Consider the following 12,639-nt stretch of genomic DNA (forward strand, 5'->3'; position numbering starts at 1 on the left):
CAGGCGCCGGCGCGGTTTCTACTGTTGGCGAGTTGGCCTGAGTCCGTTTCCTGTTGTCAGCTCCTGGCCGCTCTGTGATGCTTGTCCAGGCAACGCCTGTGGCATTGGGATGCGGGAAAGGACGGGAGAAAGTGGCCGTGCTCTCCAGGCAGTGATCGACACGGAGGACTATTTGAGCTTGGGTTTGGCATACATTAATCACCTCGTCAGCGTGTGTTAAAGTAGGGATGGGGTAAACAGCTGAAGCCTGGCTGGGTGGGGAGGGTGGGGCGGGGCGTGGGGCTGGCTAGAGAAAACTCACCTGGGACCTGTGGTGGTTGGAGATGTAGAGCTAGGGTGAAAACGTGGCCAGGAGAAGGTAAAAGCCATAGGACAAGAAAAGACGATGTGTTTCAAAACTGTGCGTCCTGTGTACCAGGTGAGTGGAACTGAAGAGATTGAGAAGAGCCATGCTAGCTAGATGGCTTTCCCCCCTTAGTGTTGTGAGGTTTTGTTTGTTTGTTCCTTCTGATCTACCAGAGCTTTTTATTTTGGCATTGGAGTCTAGACCAAGGCCCCAAACAATAACATCCAGTTTAATGCCCACCTACACAATAATAACTTCCAAATTACAGCCCTAACACAGATCCAGGGCTACCCAGAACCTCAACGTGAACATATCCCGCCGAATCAACCTCCTCCAGGTAGCTCACAGAAACCCCAAACTTCATTCTCCACTCAGTGAATAAACACTGTACCCAGTTGCCCAATGTCCAACCTAGAAGTTATCCTTGATTTCCTTTTCTCTTAGTAGTGATCTAAAATAAGTATCCACAAACTCCTTGGCTCTTACCTGAGTGATGTCCAGATGCAATCAGTTCACACAACCTATAAAGTTACATCCCTAGCCAAATCAACCATCGTTTTGGCTTCTGCAACAGCCTCTCTTCCCTACCTTGTTTCTCCTGGTTTCCTCCTGTGTTAGGTTCTTCACATAGCAGCCAGAATCATTTTAAAAGACAATTTTTGACTAAAACTTCTGTGTTCAGTTTCACAGTAAAGGACAAAACTATTATAATGCCCTAAAAAAATGCTAGATCTTCTGCCATTATGCTGTGTTCTGGTTTAACTCTTAGACCTCCTTTTGATCACCCAACAGTAGGCTTGATCAGATGAATTTCTTTTTAGTTCCTTTAATGCTCCCTTTCTTCTGTCTTCGCCTATCATTTGTTATTCCCTATACCTAAAATCTTCTTCCTACATCTTTTACTTGTCATCTGTCTAGATGAACTGAGAAATCATTTACCAAAATTAGGACAGGTATGATAGATGCTAGTTTCTGTTGTTTTTTGGTTTGCTTGGTTGGTTGGTTTTTGGTTTTTTGATCGTTCATGGGGCTTGAATTCTGGGTCAGGGCTCTGACTCTAAGCTGTTCAGCTCAAGGCTAGCTCTGTACCACTTGAGCCACAGCATCACTTCCAACTTTTTCTGTTTATGTGGTGCTGAAGACTCGAACCCAGGGCCTTACGCATGTGAGGCAAGCAATCTACCACTGAGCCACTTTTCCAGCCCAATAGATGCCAGTTTTAAGGAGGAAAGAAATCTTAAGTTTAGTTTTAGATATAATTTTGATGTAAGTTTAGCATACTTTCTTTTTCTCCCCAGTGCCTTCATACTAACTAAGGGCTTCTAGTTTGCTTGGCTTGGTTTAGTCGACTCGTGCTTTAAGACTTCAACCACATCTACAGTCTGGCTTTTTTATTGGTTATTTTGGGGGTGGAGTTTCTGCCCATGCTGGCTTTGAACCATGATCCTTCAGGTCTCAGGCTTCTGAATAGATAAGCTTATAGACCTGGGACTGTCTTTGGCATACATTCTTCATCCACGTGGAGATCTTAATAAGGGCGTGGTACATACATAATAGAAATTACAGGAAATGTCAATGCCAGGGATACAAACATATCTCTTGTTAATCTGGTGAAATTGGACACCATGAAACTATAAAATCAGAGTTCATGTTTGGAAGAGAGATGAGGGAGGCTAAATCCTGAGTACTTCCACTTGTAGCCTTTGGAACAATTTTCATCAAGAAAAGAAGCTAGAAGAAGACTTGACAGAAGATAGAGGTAAGAAATGTCCCAGGAGTCAAAGGAGGAGTGTGGGCCAAGCAGCAAGCAGTAGTTGGTTCAAGATGACATTTCAGGAAATACTGTACTGATAAAAATCAATTTGTAGTGTTCTCAAAAGATAAAAGGAGAAGATATGCAATAACATGTACAAAAAGATCTTTTGAAGACTTACTAAAAAGTACAATGTAGATGTAGGATGTAGGAGTATATTTTTAAAGATGCCACATAGATGATAAAACAGATACAATAATTAAATAAATGTAATAGAATGGAATATTTTGAGAAGCTGTATCAAATATGGGAAGAGCATGAGATACAATTCGACTGATTCCCAACAAAGACTGATGATCAGTTAAAACAGAAAAGTGGGAAAGACTTGGCTGATTGGATGTCTTTGGTATTGGGACTGCTAACTCTTAGGACAAAGAAAAGACCATTTTCAAGTAGTTCAGAAACAGCTTGGACGCCAGAAGACACAAAAACAGGAAAAAGTAAGACATATTTGAGGACAAGTTGGGAATTTAGTTGAATATTGTAATCTATGGCAGAGGATGCCAGAAAAGAAGGACCAGGGTCAGACAGTGGGAAACAAAACGTGAAGGATTTGAACTTATCTTTGATAATGAAGGGCCTTAAAGTATTTTTGAGTGGGAGAATGGACAATCCTTTCTGTCTTACAGGAAGGTAATTCTGACTGTTGTATAGACAGGTGATTGGATGGGTGAAATGCAGCTAAGGCTGTAAAGGTCTTCAAAACCAGATTGGGAAATTTGGGTTTAATCATATAGGCAAAGGGAGCCACTTATTAAGTTTTATATAGAAAAAGAAATGGAGACAGTGTTATTTTGTCCTTTAGTATTAAACTGGAAGTGATTTACAAGATGGATTAAAGTGGTGACAGATTGGAAACTCTGCAGATTTGCCTGGCTTTTCCCTTGGAATTTTCCTTGCTGGTTAGTAAAAATATCTTATTTCTTTTTATAAGAGAGATTTAGCCCCAAATATGGAAAATCTGACTTTATTGCTTTCATCTCTTCATAATGCTTTTGTTAGAAAGAGAGATTACACAGGAAGCACATGTTATATCCTCACTTGGTCTGTCTAGGCGGTATCAGGTGTAAACTCTGATTAATACCTATCTATCAAATGTTGAATCCTTTCCATTTAACAATCACCATGTCAAGCACTTGAGAAACAAAGGAAGAAAACCAGTCCCTGCCCATTAAGAATTTACTGTATAGTAGAGGTGGCAAGCATGTAAAATATAAGCTAATTGAGCACTGTGTCAAAATGGCAAGTTACTCAGTGTTCTCAGGAGGCCAGGGGAGGAAGTAACTTGCTACAAGAGAAAGTTAGAGCTTCATAGGGATGACAGCATTTGACTACTTCTACCTGAACAGATCTGTCACTGGGGAAGAAAAGGGGAAAAGCTTGGTTTTCCAAGGAAACAAGGTGATCCGCAACTTGAGAAAGTCTTAATCCTGAAGCATGGTATATCTGTTACCCAGTGGTAGGCAGGAAATGAGTCTGTATTGAAGCGTTGGAGATAAATTATCAGAAGTTCTGAGGATCATGCTGAGAATGTGAATTATATCCTATAAGCCAATAATTTCCCTTCCTACCCCCATCACCTCGAAATACTGGAGAAAAAACTACCACTATTGATGAGCTGTATTTCTAGTCCTCAGAGTTTTTTTCTTCTTTTTGTAAGTCATGGGGCTTGAATTAAGGGCCTGGGAACTGTCCCTGAGCTTTTGTGTTCAAGGCTGGTTCTCTTTTCAGTTTTTAAGATGAAGTGTTGCTGTGTAGTCTAGCTTGATCTTCCTTCCCAAACAACAGAGCACTAAGGTTACAATGCTGCAACTTTTATCAGGCCAATGAATCTTTTTGTATGTGTGGCTGAGCTTTTGTGTTCAAGACTAGTGCTCTGCCACTTAAGCCACAGCTCTACTTCTGGCTTTTTGGTATTTAATTGGAGGTAAGACTCTTAAGGGACTTTCCTCTCCAAACTGGCTTTGCATCATGATCCCTCAGCTCTCAGCCTCCTGAGTAGCTAGAATTGCAGGTGTGAGCCACAGGTGCCCAGCCCAGTGATTCTTTTCATTGTTGTTGTTTTATATGCTGGTACTAGAGTTTGAACTCAGTGCTTTACACTCAAGCTTTGGCTTTGCCACTCAAGCCTAGCATTCTACCTCTTGAGCCATATCTCCATTTCTGTCTTTTTGCTTGTTTATTGTGATAATAGTCTTATACATGTTCTGTCAGGGCTTTGAACCTCAGTCCTCAGATCTTAGCCACCTGAATAGCTAGGATTTCAGACAAGAGCCACCAGAGCCTGGCCAGGCAAGTGATTTCATAACATTTTTGCTTTTTTTGTTTTTAACATCTCCCTTTGTCATACTTCTTTCTTGTAAGGCTCTGATCATCCCTTCCACAGACTCTTTTTTTTTTTTTTTCTTGAACTCTGGGCCTGGGTACTGGCCTGGGTACTGAGCTCTTCAGCTCCAGGCTAGCACTCTACCACTTGAGCCACAGCTCCACTTTGGAGTTTTGAGTGGTTAATTGGAGATTGAGTCTCTCTGGGACTTTCCTGTCTGGGCTGGCTTTGAACCACTATCCTCAGATCTCAGCCTCCTGAGTAGCTACTATTACAGGCATGAGCCACTAGTGCCTGGCTTTCCCACAGACTCTTGTAATGTTCTTCCAAATGTTTTTCTTGGCCCAGCCCTGTCCCTATCCAATCTGCTGTCTTAAGTGATTGTTATGGTTTGAATGTGTACTCCAAAATCCATGTATTGAGAACTTCATCCCCAATGAAACAGTTTTTGGAAGAAGATCCTCAATGAGAAGTTTTTGTGTCACAAGTACACTACTCTATGAACAGATTAATCCTATAATCATGAAAATGATAGTTTAGTCCCTTGAGGTTCTCTTTCACCCTCTCTTTGCCCTTCTTAGGATAATGCTATAAGAAAGAATTTGCCAAATGCCTTGAACTTCCAGGCTTCAGACTCATGGGCTCATTTTCCTATACAGAATCTCATTCTTTAAATAAGAAAGGAAACAAGGAAGGAAGGAAGAAGAGAGAGAGAGAAGGAATTGCAGAAGAAAGACACAAGATGGAACTAGCAGGGAGGAGGAGAAAAAGAGGTGAAGCAATTAAAATATCATTGCTTTGCACTTCCTTTATGGCCAGAGAAGTTGAACATTTCTTCACATGTCTATTGGCTATTATTATTCTGAGAAGTCTCTTTAAGTCATTAGCCCTTCTAATAATAGTTGTTTTCATATGCAGAATCTCAATCTTTAAATAAGAAAGGAGAGGAAGGGAGGGAGGGAGGGAAGGACAATAGAAAGACATAGAACTAGCAGGAAGGAGGAGGAAAAGAGGTAAAGGGATTAAAATATCATTGCATTTCCTATTGTGGCCAGAGAAGTTGAACATTCTTCTGGGAAGTCTCTCTTTATGTCATCAGCCCATTTATTAATTGGGTTGTTTCTTTGCGGATTTTGTGGGGGGGGGGTTGATTTTTGGTGTTCTAAGTATATATTACATATTGGCCCTTGTCTAATACATAGCTGGTAAAAATATCCCATTTTGTGGGGTTATCTTGTTGACTATGTCCTTTGCCATGCAAAAACAAGTAACATTGAGATTCCATCTCACCCCAGTTAGAATGATCATTATCAAGAAAACTAACAAATGCTGGCATTGATATGGCCCAAACAGAACTCTGTTACATTATTGGTGGGAATGTAAATTGTGTTCAACCATTGTGGAAAGCAATATGGAGGTTCCTCAAAAGACTAAAGATAGAGCTTCCCTGTGACCCAGCAATTCCATTGCTGGGTATTTATCCAGCAGAACACAAACAAGGCCACAGTAAAACTACTAGCACAACTATGTTCATTGCAGAATTATTTACCGTAGCCAAGGTATGGCATCAGTCCAGATGCCCCCTAAGTGGATGAACAAATCAGGAAAATATGAAGTGTATACATGGTCTATACATGGTGGAATCCTACTTATCTATCAAAAAGAATGGTATTTTACCTTTTGTTTCTTTGGGTTTTTTTAAATAATTTTTTATTGAGATTAAGTGAGTACATAAATTTCACACTATTTTGAGATGGTAATACGTAGTTAAAGTCACAAACACATTTTTAACCTTCACAAGGTAAATTGTCATTATCATGGTCTATATGTTTGAATTCTATGGGCTTTGTATCACCCAATGTGGAAGAAATAGTTATAATATCTACAAGTAAACACACTGGATGGCTAAATTAAAATAAAATACACTGGAACATGATAAATTATACAGAACTCTAGGCATTTACACAGCAGTAAGACAAAGGAAGATATTCTTAGGAGAGGAACACAAAGGTGCAATACTATGCTCACCTCATCATAAATAATATTTATCTAAATGAATTCCAGGAAATGGAAACAAGGTTTTTTTCTTCATTGCTATTTTTGTTTTCTTTCCCTTTTCTCTTGTTCATTTATTTAATAAGAAAGGGCACAGAAATGTTGGCACAAAGGGTGAAAAAATGCAGTAATGGTACTTACTAGACACCATATTGAAAATGAACTATATAACTTCTGAGTGGGGATGGGAGAGAAAACTGGAAGAGAGCAAGAGATGGGGTGACATTGTTCAAAAACATGTACTCCTTTATCTAACTTAGGTAACCTGTATATAACCTTTAAAATAAAAAAATGAAGAAAAGTAAAATGTCATTGAAGTACACTGAATGCACATATGAAAATTTCACAGTGAAACCCATCTATGTAAGAAGCCAACCTCCAGTGGCTGACACCTAAAGTTAAATTTCAGTTCAAAACCAGCCTGAACAGCCAAAACAGTGAGATTCTTATCTCCAGCAGAAAGCTAGAAATGGAGTCATAGCTCTAGTGCTGGAGCACCAGCCTTGAGTACCATGTCTGTACACCATATACCCCAAATGATCTCTGCTCATCCTGTTGATTGCACTTCTTGTTGTCAGACTTACATAAAGCATCATCTTCCTTATGCTGTGTTTTATACTTGGAGAACATGTTAAAGTAATTGCTCACTCCTGCCCCTCTCTAATTGAAAACACACTTCCATCTCCAAGCCTGTAATATCTTAGCCTATACATAGCTTTTATTTGCTACTGCTTGACTGTGACATCTTGATAATAGGGTTAGTGAATATTTGTTGTTACAAATCCTGTCCAAGTACATGAACAGACCCGAGGACGGATGGAATAGAATTGAAGACCCAGAAAGGAACCCATGGACCTATGGCCTAATCTTTGATAAGGGAACAACAACAACAAAAAAGACTAGGATGAAAGAAAGACAGCCTCTTCAACAAATGGTGTTCTCAGAATTGGCTATATACGTACAGAAAAATTGAGTTTGAATCCTTATATACCATTCTGTAACACAATCAATTCCAAATAGATCAGAGACCTCAATGTAAAAGCAGATACCCTGAAAATATTACAGAACAATAGGGGAAATACTAGGGCCCCCAATGCACAGGTTGAAACTTTCTCAATAAAGACCCAACAAATCAAAGAAAGGGATTGCATTAAACTGCAGAGCTTTTGCATAGCAAAAGACATAGGAAGATAACTAGTCCACAGAGTGGGAGAAGATCTTCACCAGCTATATAGATGAGGGCCTTATATCTAAAACATACTTAGAGCTCAAAAAAATTAACCGCCCCCCCCACCCCAACATGAATCCACAAAGAACCACTGCATTAGTGAGTGGATTAAAGACTTCTTTAAAGAGGAAATAAGAATTGCTGATAGACACATGAAGTAAAGTTCAACATCTCTGGCCATAAAACAGATGCAAATCATCATTGAGATTCTACCTCACCCCAGTTAGAATGGCCATTATTAACAAAACTAATAACAAATGCTAGTGGGGATGTGGCCAAAAGGAAGCACCACTACACTGTTGGTGGGAATGTGAAATTGTTCAACCACTCTGGAAAGTAATATAGAGGTTTCTTAAAAGGCTAAACATTGAGCTCCCCTACAACCAAGCAATTCTATTCCTACCCAAATGACCTGAAACAAGGCCACCCTAAAGCTACCAACACAACTATGTTCATTGCAACATATTTACCATAGCCAAGACATGAAATCAACCCAGGTGCCTCTCAGTAGATGAATGGATCATGAAAATGTGATATATATGTATGTATGTGTGTATATATATATATATATATATATATATATATGAATTCTGTAATTCCATCAGAAAGAATGACATCACTCCTTTCATAAGGAAATGGAAAGACTTGGAAAAAAATCATACAATGTGAAGTAAGCCGGAACCAAAGAAACAGCCTGCCTGGTTTCCCTCATGTAATAATATATGTCTAGGATACTTCTAGCAGAGGATCACAATAGCTCAATAGCTATGTACATATAACCTTATAAAATGATGCTAATCGAGATGAACTACAGATACGGAAATGAGGAGATTGTTTTTCTTAGTGTACTGTATGTAGTTACTTCTTTTGCTTTTTTTTTTCTTTGGTTTACCCCATTGTCAACTGTTTTTGATTTTGGTACCCTTTGTAGTATATATGTTTATCTGATTTGGGGAGGGGAATGGGAATCACAGAAGAGATGAAATAAAGGACAAAAGGTGAACCAATGCAACAGCAATACAAGACACTATAGAAATAAACTTTACATCTTGGGGAGGGGCGTTGGCAGGAGGGAAAGCAGGAAATAGACGAGGGAGGGGGGTAATACTGCTGGAAAGAAATGTACTCATTATATTACTTAGGTAACTTTAATCCCTCTGTACATTACCTTTACAATAAAAGGAAAAAAATCCTGTCCAAGTATCAAGCATTCAAGTACTTAATATTCTAGAAAAAATATACCAAGTGCTTAGATACCCAGAGCTACATGGTCTTAAAGAAATGTATCCATATTTTTGGTATTCATTAATGGAGACATTCATACTATGGTGGTTGCACGTTTAGTGATCAAACTGCTTAGGTCTGTTAACTCAATGTTTCAGACAAAAATAACATTCTAAATCTAGTTATCTTTATATACTATTTACATGCCTATTGCATTTGAATGGGTTTGTCTTTTTCAGTTACATTTTCAGTTCATTCCATCTACACATTTTTAGTCCCTATTTGGTGCGTGACAGTGCTATATTCAGAGGGAAAATTTTTACTAAATTACTGTTTCTGTGTAAAGATATTTGTAGCTAGGCAGAAGGGACAGATATATAAACCAGCAATCATACTGCACAGTGATAAGTACAAAATAGAAATGTGCATGAAGTATAACAAAGCAGCTTAATATAATCAAAGCACAGACACATTTTACATCTTGGGCTTTTTACTTTTTTTTCAGCAAACTAATAATTGATTCTTGGGTTTATCTTCAAAAGATGACTTTTTCCTGACCTCTTTCCCTTGCTCTAGAAGAACACTATTGGAACTCCCTATGTACTGATTAAACCCAATGCCTGTGTGAGAATTTCCAGAAGCCTCAGCCCTGCTGTCACTGTCATTAAAAAATCACAAGAGAGAAGGAACATTCAGAGGACTTTAACCCTCTTCTTTCTTCACATCTGTCTCCAACACTAAGACCTGAAATGTAGCTAGTCCCTTCTTGAGGGGAAAGCATTTCCTAGTAGTTGATATCTCAGAGGGATATGAAAGAATTTTGATGGATGAAGAGACTTGACAAATGTAAACTACTGGCGAACTCAGAACATAACTGAAATGCTTATGGATCTGTTGAAGTATTGCTGATTCTTATGTCTTATACAATATACTATGTCTGTGGTATCTGCCTGTCCCACAATATAAAAACTGCAAGACTAGCCAGGTGCTGGTGGCTCACGCCTGTAATCCTAGTTCCTCAGGAGGCTGAGATCTGAGGATTGCCGTTCAAAGCCATCCCTGGCAGGAAAGTTCATGAGACTCATGTCCAGTTAACCACCAGAAAACCAGAAGTAGTGCTGTGGCTCAAGTGGGAGAGCGCTTGCCTTGAGCCCGAAGAGCACAGGGACAGCGCCTAGACCCAAAGTTCAAGCCCCACGACCAAAAACCAACAACAAAAAGAAAACCTGCAAGCCTGATGGTTGGTTAATACACATATAATAAAATACAGTTAAAACAATACTGTGATACTGGAATCTATAGATTTTTTTAATTTTTTTACTGCAAAGTTGCTATACAGAGGGGTTACAATTACATGAGTAAGGTAATGAGTGCATTTCTTGTCTAACATTGTGACTCCTTTGTTTTTTCCTACTATCCCTTCCCTACCCCTGGAATCGGTATAGATTTAACAATGATAATTAGTAAAAACATGATTTATCAATTCTGTGGCAAGCAACTTCAACTATTTAGCCAATAATCTTAGCATTTATTTGAAAATTTTTGTGTTAAAAACAGTCCTTTTATGAAGTTGATTTTAAAATCAATTTGGCATGTTAATACTGTATACCTCAAGTCAATGCTAGAATCAGCAATGAGGCTAGTATTGCAAGCCATTTCTGTTGAGAGCTGTGTAATCTTGAGGTCACTGAGGGGTGGTGTGAAGGGAACAATTTTTTTTCTTTTATTCCTCTTTATTGAGTTTTGTCAACTCAGCTTTTCAGGCCAGGTTTGGTGTCACACACCTGCTTTGCCATTCTTGTACTGCAATCTCTACTCTTCTTGAGTAATCTCTACTCTTCCTGCTGTCACCCAGGATAAAAGACTCCAGCTTCTTCAGCCTTTCAGTGTTATACCGGCAACTCTTCAGGGAGCTTCCAGGCCATTATTCTTGGACAGAGGCTGCATCTTGTTATGAGGCCTCCATCTTGTTGGATGAGCCACTACCAGGTTCTTCAGCCTGCAGATAGCTATCCACCATTTGTGTAAATCAATCTAATAATCCCTGTTTGGGCTGTTTATGTGTATATACAAATATATATATATATACATAAAAATATAGACATAAATATATATATATACATACATATATTTACACCTGTGCACATATACACATATAGGATTTAATTCCTGACTTCTTGTATGCCAAGACTAAAAGTAAAAAGTATACTAACAAATGTTTGGTGGTTTTATTGTGATTTTTTTCCCCCAGTCTTCAAAAGCTTTTTATGGAGAGTACATTTTAACTTATACAAGGAGAGAAAAGCTAATGTTGCTTTTTTTTTTGAGTAGTTGAATGTTTGTGGTCAAATTTGACATCCTATGAAAGAGAAAACTTCTATCTCAGTCACAGAGGCTGTGACATTCTACTTCCCCTGGTGGCAATCAGTTTAAATTTCTGGAGCAGGATCAGAGCATTGATAGTCTAGACTTGAAATTTGGATAGTCTAAAATTTTAACTTTTTAACTTACAAATTAATGCAAAATCATACTATTTTACTGTTAGAATTACATTATGAAAGGGAAATATCCTAGCCAGGAGGCAGTGGCTCACACCTGTAATCCTAACTACTTAGGAGCCTCTGATCTGAGGATCACTTCCCAGCCTGGACAGAGAACTTGTTCAAGAAAAGTTCAGGGACAGTGCCCAACACTCATGCACACACACAGTCATAAATATAAAATATAATCTCACAGGATAGTATTTAAATTAATTTAGCTATTAGTAAAATTTCATATGGGAAACTCAAAGAAGGAGTAAATGAAGCTAAAATATAAAAGATAGGAGCAGCAAATGCCATGTGCATTGTTCAGTAATAAAGTACCTTGGTTTCCCAACAAAATTATCTTTGTAGTGGAGAGAAATGAAACTTCTAAAGCCATGAGTCATGCAGGCTTCCTTCTAGGGCAGAGTTTCTCCAAGTAGAAATGCTTATTAAGTAGTCTCAGAGGCACTATCCTAAACCCACTGTTAATGAATCTCTGGAATGTGGCCTGGGAATCTTAGGAGATACCATCTATACTTGACAGTCACATTGTTTCTTAGGAGTTCTCTTTCATTATCTGTTTGGTGGAAAGAAAACAAAAAATAGAAATAATGAAAGTTTGGACCATAGATAAAAATGTTGGTACATACTTAGGACTGATCATGGTTTAGCATGACTATATAGGGAAAGAAGTCAAACTATCCCTATTTACAGACAACATGATATAATATCTAAAGGACCTGAAAGACTCACTCCCAGGTTGTAGAGCTAATAGATAACTTTGACAAAGTAGCAGGATACAAAATTAACCCACAGAAATCAGTAGCTTTCTGTATGTACAAGCAGAGAGGAAAGTCAGGAGAACAATTCCATTTGCAGTGGTATTTAGGAATAGACAAAAAGTAAATGACCTCTATAGTGAAAAGTATAAAAATCTGAAGAAAGGCTAGAGGTGTGGGGTTCAATTGTTAGAGCACCTGCCTTAGGAAGTGAAAGACCCTGAGTTCAACTTCTGGTACTTCCTGAGACAGAGAGGCAGATATGGATAGGATGCTTAGGAGATTTTACCACTATTCATGTGATGGTGACCTTTGCATTTCCCAGTCACATTTCTCTGTTTCA

General features: G+C 38.6%; 1 long non-coding RNA gene across 4 annotated transcripts; it reads left to right on the plus strand.

Annotated features, from left to right (window-relative positions):
- Positions 1-27: 27 nt before the first annotated feature.
- Positions 28-10,832, plus strand: LOC138806310 (uncharacterized). 4 transcript variants are annotated; one of them, XR_011365778.1, is made up of 5 exons: positions 28-221; positions 324-418; positions 2,965-3,061; positions 5,145-5,258; positions 9,498-10,832. It is a non-coding gene; the product is annotated as an uncharacterized lncRNA (long non-coding RNA). The 4 variants fall into 4 exon arrangements; XR_011365779.1 differs by having other exon boundaries at positions 330-418; XR_011365776.1 differs by lacking the exon at positions 28-221 and having other exon boundaries at positions 286-418.
- The last annotated feature ends 1,807 nt before the right edge of the window (positions 10,833-12,639 follow it).

This window comes from Dipodomys merriami, unplaced genomic scaffold (assembly GCF_024711535.1).
Source record: "Dipodomys merriami isolate MVZ:Mamm:240054 unplaced genomic scaffold, mDipMer1.0.p SCAF_4, whole genome shotgun sequence".
Lineage (NCBI taxonomy): Eukaryota > Metazoa > Chordata > Mammalia > Rodentia > Heteromyidae > Dipodomys > Dipodomys merriami.